Source organism: Eurosta solidaginis, chromosome X (assembly GCF_040869045.1).
Source record: "Eurosta solidaginis isolate ZX-2024a chromosome X, ASM4086904v1, whole genome shotgun sequence".
Lineage (NCBI taxonomy): Eukaryota > Metazoa > Arthropoda > Insecta > Diptera > Tephritidae > Eurosta > Eurosta solidaginis.
In genome coordinates this window covers 68,788,458-68,797,648 of record NC_090324.1, presented here as the reverse complement: position 1 = coordinate 68,797,648, position 9,191 = coordinate 68,788,458, and positions in this window count along the sequence as shown.

The window sequence follows — 9,191 nt, the reverse complement described above, 5'->3', positions numbered from 1 at the left end:
TTATTGGTTCTAAATTCTATAATATAAAATAAAACGTGTTTGTATACTTCATTTTCAATTTCACTTGGATTATCTTGCGGTATCCTTGATTGCGGTGGCGGGCCTTAGCGGTACGGCCGTATTCGGTTAGCTGGGTCCCGTTAGTATGTGGCGTCGGTGCATTGACGCGCCTTATGACGGCGTCTCTCTCTGCTGCGGTGCTCTGTCGCGCCTTACGTCGGCGTCTACTTGTATTGCTGAGGCGATGCTCTGTCGCCGTGTTCCGTTAGACGGATCCCGTTAGTATGTGGCGTCGGTGTCTTGACGCGCCTTACGTCGGCGTCTCTCTCAGCTGCGGTGCTCTGTCGCGCCCTACGTCGGCGCTTACTTGTATTACTCTGTCGGTGTACCTCTGCTGCGCTCTGCCGCAGCGCTTGGCGCTGGCTTACCCTGGCTTCGCTATGCGTCGCCGCGTTGACGTGACCTCTGTCGGCTTACCTCTGCTGCCGCGGTTCGCGCTGGCTTACCCTGGTTACGTTGTGTGCCGGCGGACCTCTGCTGCGCTTTGCTGCCGCGCTCTGCGCTGGTTTACGTGCGTTGCCGCTCAGTTGCGGCCTCTGCCGGCGTACTTCTACTGACGGAGGTGAGCGGGTGTCACCTGTCGCGGTTGCGCGTTACTGTGGCGCGGCCTTTGGTCTCTGGGGGTGATGCGTAGAGAAGATCAACCGCAATCACCATTCCAACGACTCGCTCCTATGAAGTGGATTCCTATTGCATAGAGAAGATCAACTGCAATAGGGATATACTTCGCTAGTAGCTCTGGTCACGACCACAGCTCCGTGCTGACTGACTGCTTTGCTGCTGTGTCGCCCCTTTTATGGCTGTTGTGTTTGGTGTTGCTAGCTAAAATGGTTGCGTGCGCTCGTTGTGTTGCTGATATTTGTTGGTTGGCCGTGTTGCTGTTAAATGTTGCGACCGCTCGATGTGTTGCTGAGACTTGTTGGTTGATCGTGTTGCTAGAGCCTCTTGTGGCCACTTGTTGTGTTAATGTCGTGTCAAATATGTTGTGGGGTCGTTTTGTGCGGGCCAAATGAATGAGGATTTATTTGGTCCTCACAATTCCCCCTCCCCCCCCCCCCGCACTGTCGTACGTATCGACTGATGTCCCGAAACATGCCGGCCCAGTAGTACCGGTTGGCAATCCGCGCTACTTTCCGGCGGATGTCCATGTGTCCAGCGCTTGGTATATTGTGATTTTCTTCTAATACTCGTTGTCGCAGTGGTGTGGGTACACAAAGTTTCCAAGGTACCGCTTTCTCATCTTGTGACCGGCAGGGAATATGGCGGTACAGTTGTCCATCTTGTATCATGTAGTCAGAATATTTCTCGGGGTTAGTGCGCACTTCATTCACGCGCTTGTGCCACCACTTGCATGGTCGCTCTGTTGTTGTTGCCAGTCGTAGGGTCTCCAGTGGCTGTCGTGCTAGTGCATCCGCTACCAGGTTCAGCTTTCCTTTCCTGTACTCTATGTTGAAGGTGTGCTGCTGAAGTTCCAAGGCAAATCGTGCTATACGGCCGGAGGGGCTTTCGATGGAGTTTAGCCATTTTCGAGACATATGGTCCGTGATTACCTTGAATCGGTACCCTTCCAAGTATGGCCTCATCTTGCGTATTCCCCAGACGATCGCGAGGCATTCCTTCTCGGTAGGCGAGTAGTTGGTTTCCGCCTTGTTGAGTTTCCTGCTGGCGTAGACGATCACGCGTTCCCCGCCTTCCAAATCCTGTGTCAATACGGCGCCTAGCCCAAAATTGCTTGCGTCCGTTTGCAAGGTGAAGGTCTTGGTGAAGTCCGGACAGGCAAGTATTGGTGCTTCCGTTAGTTTTTGCCTTAAGACCTCGAAGGCTTCCTGTTGTTCGGCTCCCCACTTCCAGTGTTTGCCTTTTTTCAGCAGGGTTGTGAGTGGCTGGCTGATCGTTGCGAAGTCGGGCACGAATCGTTGGTACCAAGATGCTATACCGAGATATTGACGCACCTCTTTCGCGTTCGTTGGTGGTTTCAGGTCTTTGATGGCTGCAACTTTCTCGGGGTCTGTGTGAATTCCGCTGTCGCTTACTACATGTCCTAGGTATCGAATTTCTTTCTTGAAAAACTCGCATTTCTCCGGATTTATTCTGAGGTTGGCGCGCTGTAGTCGTAGCATCACTTCGTTCAGGTTGCGAATGTGCTCCTCCAAGGTGGATTCTATGATGATTATGTCATCGAGGCATGCGAAAGCGTAGGGTTCCATCTCCGGTCCAATAACCTGATCTAGTGCTCTTTGAAACGTTGCAGGTGCGGAGTGTAGGCCGAACGGCATAACGCGCCACTGGAATAACCCGCGTCCCGGTACCGTGAGAGCTGTGTAGGGACGGCTCTGGGGCTCCAGTGGTATTTGCCAGTAGCCATTTTTCAAATCCAAACTGCTGATATACTTCGCCCGTCGTAGCTTGTCCAATATAAGTTGTATTCTGGGTAAGGGGTACGCGTCGGGTACGGATCGGGCGTTAAGCTGCCGATAGTCCACGCATAACTTCCACTTCCCGTTTTTCTTCTTAGCTAGTACGATTGGTGCGCTGTGTGGGCTACAGGATGGCTCGATTCATCCTTTCTGAAGTAATTCGTCAATTTCGTTGTTGATGATGATGGTCTGCATAGCTGGGTTGCGTGGGAAGTAACGTTGCTTGATAGGGCGGTCGTCCGTCAGGATAATCCTGTGCTCGGCTATTGTCGTCACTCCACTCATGCTCTCAAATTTTCGGAGTTCTTTTGCTAGAAAACCGCGCACTCGTTCCGCTTCTTCTTGTATGCCGTCGTCGTTGTTTTGCATAATGCCGTCGTGCTTGAAGTTACTGCTGCTCGGTGCTGTTATACTCTGAATGGTTCCAGATGAGGCTCCAGGGGTGTCGTACCCGGCGTTACCCTTTCTCGCTCGTGTTATAGTCTGATTTTCCCCGGGGTGTCGTACCTGGCGATATCCGTTCTTGATGATGTTGAATTTTGTATAGTACCAGGGCTGTCGTACCTGGCGATATCCGTTCTGGCTGATGGTGTACTTTGAATAGTCCCAGGGCTGTCGTACCTGGCGATATCCGTTCTTGATGATGTTGAATTTTGTATAGTACCAGGGCTGTCGTACATGGCGATATCCGTTCTGGCTGATGGTGTACTTTGAATAGTCCCAGGCGCGGCTCCCGGATTCGGTGTGTGCTGGGCAAGGGGTCTGGTTAGCACGAGGTGGCCTTCTCTACATGATATGGTGGCTTCCATGCTTCCTAGCGTATCTAGGCCCAGTATGATGTCGTCGATCGCTCCGGGCATGAGGTGTAAAACTGTGTAGAGTGTCGCTTCTCCGAGGCGTACCTCAGTCCTTATGGCGTCGAAGATGGTAGTGCTAGTCCCGTCTGCCATCGTTATTTTGGTGGCCACTCTCACCATTTCTCCGCTTCCCGAGTTTACCACACGTTCTGCTAAGCTGCTCGAGACGAAACTTCTTGATGCCCCTGTGTCGATGACTGCCTCGGCTGATTCCGCGCCGAGCTTGGCTACGGCGTAGAGGCGACCATGCTCTTGGTACATTGTTACTGCCGTTTCAGCGCTGGCTTCCTTGGGTATCGTTACTGCCGTTTCGGCGCTAGGTCCCTCAGGTTCACGGCACCTTCTTCTTCGTGGAGCCCTCTGTCGTTTCCCTGACGTCGGCGGCAGCATTCGATGGTTCGTATGTCGTTGCGGCCACATTCCCAGCAAAAAATTTTCTGTGGGTTTCGACACATCTCCTGCATACGCCGTTGGGTTCGTATCTCTGATTGCCTGGAGGCGTGCGGTTCGTTAGATTCGGTGGTGGTGGTGGTTGTGTTGCAGGTTTTGATGGTGACACCTCGCGTAACTTCGCGGTGATGTCCGCCTGATGATCTTCGATAGTCCTCGCGTATGTTCTCGTATTCTTCGGCAAGTGTCAGGAGCTCTGCGAGATTAGTGAAGTCCCTCCGACGGATGTAAAGTTGGTAATCGGGGTGGCTGTTACGGAAGATTCGTTCCAGCCGCTGTTCGCTGGTGTACCCTGCGTGTCTCATCAAGCTCTGGATTCCTAGTACGTAGTCCTTATACCTCTCCTTGTTGTGCTGCCTTCGTTGGCGTATGTCGTCGTCGAGCCGATCGAAGTACCTGGTAGGAAGAAACGTAAAAAATCCTTTTTGAAGCTTGTCCACTCTCCCCAGTGCGCATTGTTATTGCGGTACCATTGTAGCGCGGCGCCCCCTAGTAGCTCGGGCATGGTTTTTGGCAGGAGGTCCACGTTTAGTTCGATGAACGCTAACGGGTCCCGTCCCCCTTCATACTTTATGGACCACTTTCTTACCTGCTCGATGATGGGCGCGAACACCACGGTCGGTGCTTGAGTTACCTGGCATGTATAGTTCATGGCTGGTGCCGTCATTCCCGCTGGTAAGTACGGTTGCGTGGGTTGATATGTGCCGGTTGATGGTGCCGTAATTTCTGATGGTACGTGATGTTGTGTGGGTACTGTACCCCTGGGAGGTGCCTGAGATGTACCGTTGGGTGGTACCGCTATTCCTGATGGTAAGTACTGTTGTGTGGGTATTGTATTCCTGGGAGGAAACGCGAATTGAGTTTGTTCTACTGTTGTAACGGCGACCTTCGGTGTGCCTCCTCCGTTCGACGGAGTCGGTGTCTTAACCTCATTTACGTCGCTCATGTGCGTAGTTTCCTTGTAGGTGGCTTGTAGGGATAAAAATTTTTCGTGGATTTCCAAGTCCGTATTTGCCTTTGAGGCCAGTGCTGCTATGCGCTTTCGGATTTCTCGGGTGGTACCTGTCTGCTCAATACCCAATTCCTGTGTGATGGATATCAGCTGCTCCTTTGAAATTGTGTCTAACCACGTGGTATCGATCTGGTCGGCCATTTTGTGGTTAGGTTTCTTGTCAGGAATGTTCCTTCTGACGTGGTAACGGTTTGCGGGGTCCCTGCTCGGGCGCCAATTGTAACGAAGCTTTTTCGTGCCCCGTTGCTTCTTTGATATTTGCTGGGGTATACTCGCCGTGCCCAGGGTTCGTTTACAATAAATTTTTATTAAAGGGGCACCTTGCAAATCGATTTAATATAAAAAACTTCACTCTCTTTATTGGTTCTAAATTCTATAATATAAAATAAAACGTGTTTGTATACTTCATTTTCAATTTCACTTGGATTATCTTGCGGTATCCTTGATTGCGGTGGCGGGCCTTAGCGGTCCGGCCGTATTCCGTTAGCTGGGTCCCGTTAGTATGTGGCGTCGGTGCCTTGACGCGCCTTATTACGGCGTCTCTCTTTGCTGCGGTGCTCTGTCGCGCCTTACGTCGGCGTCTACTTGTATTGCTGAGGCGATGCTCTGTCGCGCCCTACGTCGGCGCTTACTTGTATTACTCTGTCGGTGTACCTCTGCTGCGCTCTGCCGCCGCGCTTGGCGCTGGTTTACCCTGGCTGCGCTATACGTCGCCGCGTTTACGTGACCTCTGTCGGCGTACCTCTGCTGCCGCGGTTCACGCTGGCTTACCCTGGTTACCTTGTGCGTCGGCGGACCTCTGCTGCCGCGCTCTGCGCTGGTTTACGTGCGTTTCCGTCCGTCCGTCCGTCTGTCCGTTAACACGATAACTTTTGTAAATTTTGAGGTATCTTGATGAAATTTGGTATGTATGTTCCAGGGCACTCATCTCAGATCGCTATTTAAAATGAACGATATCGGACCATAACCACGCCCACTTTTTCGATATCGAAAATTTCGAAAACCAGAAAAAATGCGATAATTCATTGCCAAAGTCAGACAAGGCGATGAAACTTGGTAAGTGTGTTGAACTTATGATGCAGAATATAAAATTAGTAAAATTTTGTACAATGGGCGTGGCACCGCCCACTTTTAAAAGAAGGTAATTTAAAAGTTTTGCAAGCTGTAATTTAGCAGTCGTTGAAGATATCATGATTAAATTCAGTAGGAACTTTACTCCTATTAATATATGTATGCTTAATAGAAATTAGCAAAATCGGAGAACGACCACGCCCACTTTAAAAAAAATGTTTTTAAAGTCAAATTTTAACAAAAAATTCAATATCTTTACACTATATAAGTAAATTATGTCAACATTCGACTCCAGTAATGATATTGTGCAATAAAATGCAAAAATAAAAAGAAAATTTCAAATTGGGCGTCTTTTTCATTTAATTTGTCTAGGATACTTTTAATGCCATAAGTCGAACAAAAATTTACCAATCCTTGTGAAATTTGGTAGGGGCTTAGATTCTAGGACGATAACTGTTTTCTGTGAAAAAGGGCGAAATCGGCTGAAGCCACGCCCAGTATTTTTACACATTCGTCCGTCTGTCCTTTCGCTCGGCCGTTAATACGATAACTTTAGCAAAAATCGACATATCTTTACTATACTCAGTTCTCGTACTTACCTGAACTCACTTTGTATTGATGTAAAAAATGGACGAAATCCGACTATGACCACGCACACTTTTTCGATATCGCAAGTTACGAAAAATTTAAAAAATGCCATAATTCTATACCAAATACGAAAAAAGGGATGAAACATGGTAATTGGATTGGATTATTGACGCAAAATATAACTTTAGAAAAAAAATTTTTAAAATGGGAGTGACACCTACCATATTAAGTAGTAGTAAATGAAAAAGTTCTGCAGGGCGAAATCAAGGGCTTTGAATCTTGGCATGAATACCGTTCGTGGTATTACATATATAAATAAATTAGCGGTACCCGACAGATGATGTTCTGGGTCACCATGGTCCACATTTTGGTCGATATCTCGAAAACACCTTCACATATATAACTAACACCAGGCCGTTTTAAAACCCTCATTAATACCTTTAATTTAATACCCATATCGTACAAACACATTATAGAGTCACCCCTGGTCAACCTTTATGGCGAAATCTCGAAAAGGTGTCCACGTATAGGACTAAGGCCCCCTCCCTTTTAAAATACTCATTAACACCTTTCATTTGATACCCACGCCCTTTTAAAATACTCATTAACCCCTTTCATTTGATACCCATTTCATACAATCAAATTCTAGGGTCACCCTGGTGCACCTTTATGGCGATATCTCGAAAAGGCGTCCAACAATAGAACTAAAGCATTCTCCATTTTAAAATACTAATTAAAACCTTTCATTTGATACCCATATCGTACAAACAAATTCTAGGGTCAGCCCTGGTCCACCTTTATGGCGATATCCCTAAATGTCGTTCACCTATAGAACTATTACCCACTCCCTCTTAAAATACTCTTTAATACATTCCATTTGATACACATGTCATACAAACACATTCCAGAGTTACCCTAGGTTCATTTTCCTATATGGTGATATTCCCTTATTTTGTCTCCATAGCTCTCAACTGAGTATGTAATGTTCGGTTACACCCGAGCTTAGTCTTCCTTATTTGTTTATTTTATATTTATCTTAAAAATCATTTAGCTATGTTCAAATTTCACCAAATGCTTACGTGTATAGCATATATTGTTGTCTGAAAAAATCATAGAGACCCGTGGTACATATAGTATATACACACCGGTCGTTAGTCCAATTCTAGTTGTAAACAAAAGAAATAAGCTACGTGTATGCATGGACCCTACCGAACTAAATAAATATATTAAACGTCCGATCTACCCAATAAAAACTGTTGAAGAAGTAGCAGCAAAAAATCATGGTAGCAAATTGTTTACTAAATTAGATTGCCAAAAAGGTTTCTGGCAAATCAAAGTAACTGAACGAACATCAATATATTTAACATTTTCTACACCATGGGGACGTTTCAGTTACCTTCGTATGCCATTCGGTATCTCATCAGCGCCAGAAGTTTTCTGCGGAGTAATGAATCGAACATTGGAGGGCATAGATAGGTGCGAAGTTGCCATGGACGACATTTTCATACAGTCACCCCAGGTGACTACGAAAAACAACACAAAATGTAATTAAGCGATTGAATAATGCTTGATTTACGTTAAATTCCAAAAAATGTGAGTACGAAAAAAAGTCACTAAAGTTTCTACGTCATATTTTCACCGAAAACGGGTACAAAGCAGACGAAGAAATGATAAAGGCAATCTGTCTGCTCAAAAGGCCCATCTGCATTAAAGAGCTGCAGCGTCTTTTGGGAATGGTAACATATCTTGGAAAGTTTATAAAAAACTTTTCGCAATTGACAGAGCCATTGCACTGTTACGTAAACAAAACGTGTGAAGATTGGAATACGAGCAGACAAGCGCTTTCGAAGCTATAAAACGAACATTAACAACAACTCCCGTACTAGCTTATGACGACGTAAAGAAACCGGTGAAGCTGTCGGTCGACGCCAGTAGTCAATCCATGGGGGCATGCCTAATGCAAGGCGGCAGGCCATTGGGATATGCCATAAAAGAATTCACCCAATCGCAACAAAAACAACCACAAATCAGCAAGGAAGCCTGGGCTATCCGTTTTGGATGCCAAAATTTTCATGATTACGTTTACGGAAAACAGTTAGAAATATAAACTGACCATAAGTCACTGCAAACGATTTTCAGCAATCCAACCCAGAATGCACCTATACGATTGCAGAATGTGCTGTGCGATATTTTGCAATATTCGCCGAAAATAACGTACACAAAGGGAACGATGTTACCTATTGCAGATACCCTGAGTCGCGACTGCGAACCTACAGAAATTGATAAAGATGAGCCAGTTCATTTAATTCATGCAATTTCAGACAACATACGTGAAATTTTAATTAGAGAAACTGCATCCGACGTCGAGCTACAAGCACTGAAAAAAGCGATCATGAAGAAGTGGCCAGAAAATGAGGCAGAAATATCACACATCATTAGAAAGTACTCGGCTTTTAAACACGAAATTTCTTACGAAGACAAATTGCTGTTAAAGGGTAACAAAATTATTTTGCCACATAATTTAATACAATCTGTCATTGCAGAAGCACATAAGGGCCACAGCGGTATCTCAACGACAATACATCACTTACGCCAATCACTTTTTTGGAACGGGCTTACAGTTGATACAAAAAACTTCGTTGAAAGGTGTGCGGTATGCCAACGAACACAACGAGCGAACTTGTGAGGACCAAATAAATCCTCATTAATTTGGCCCACACAAAACGACCCCACTAC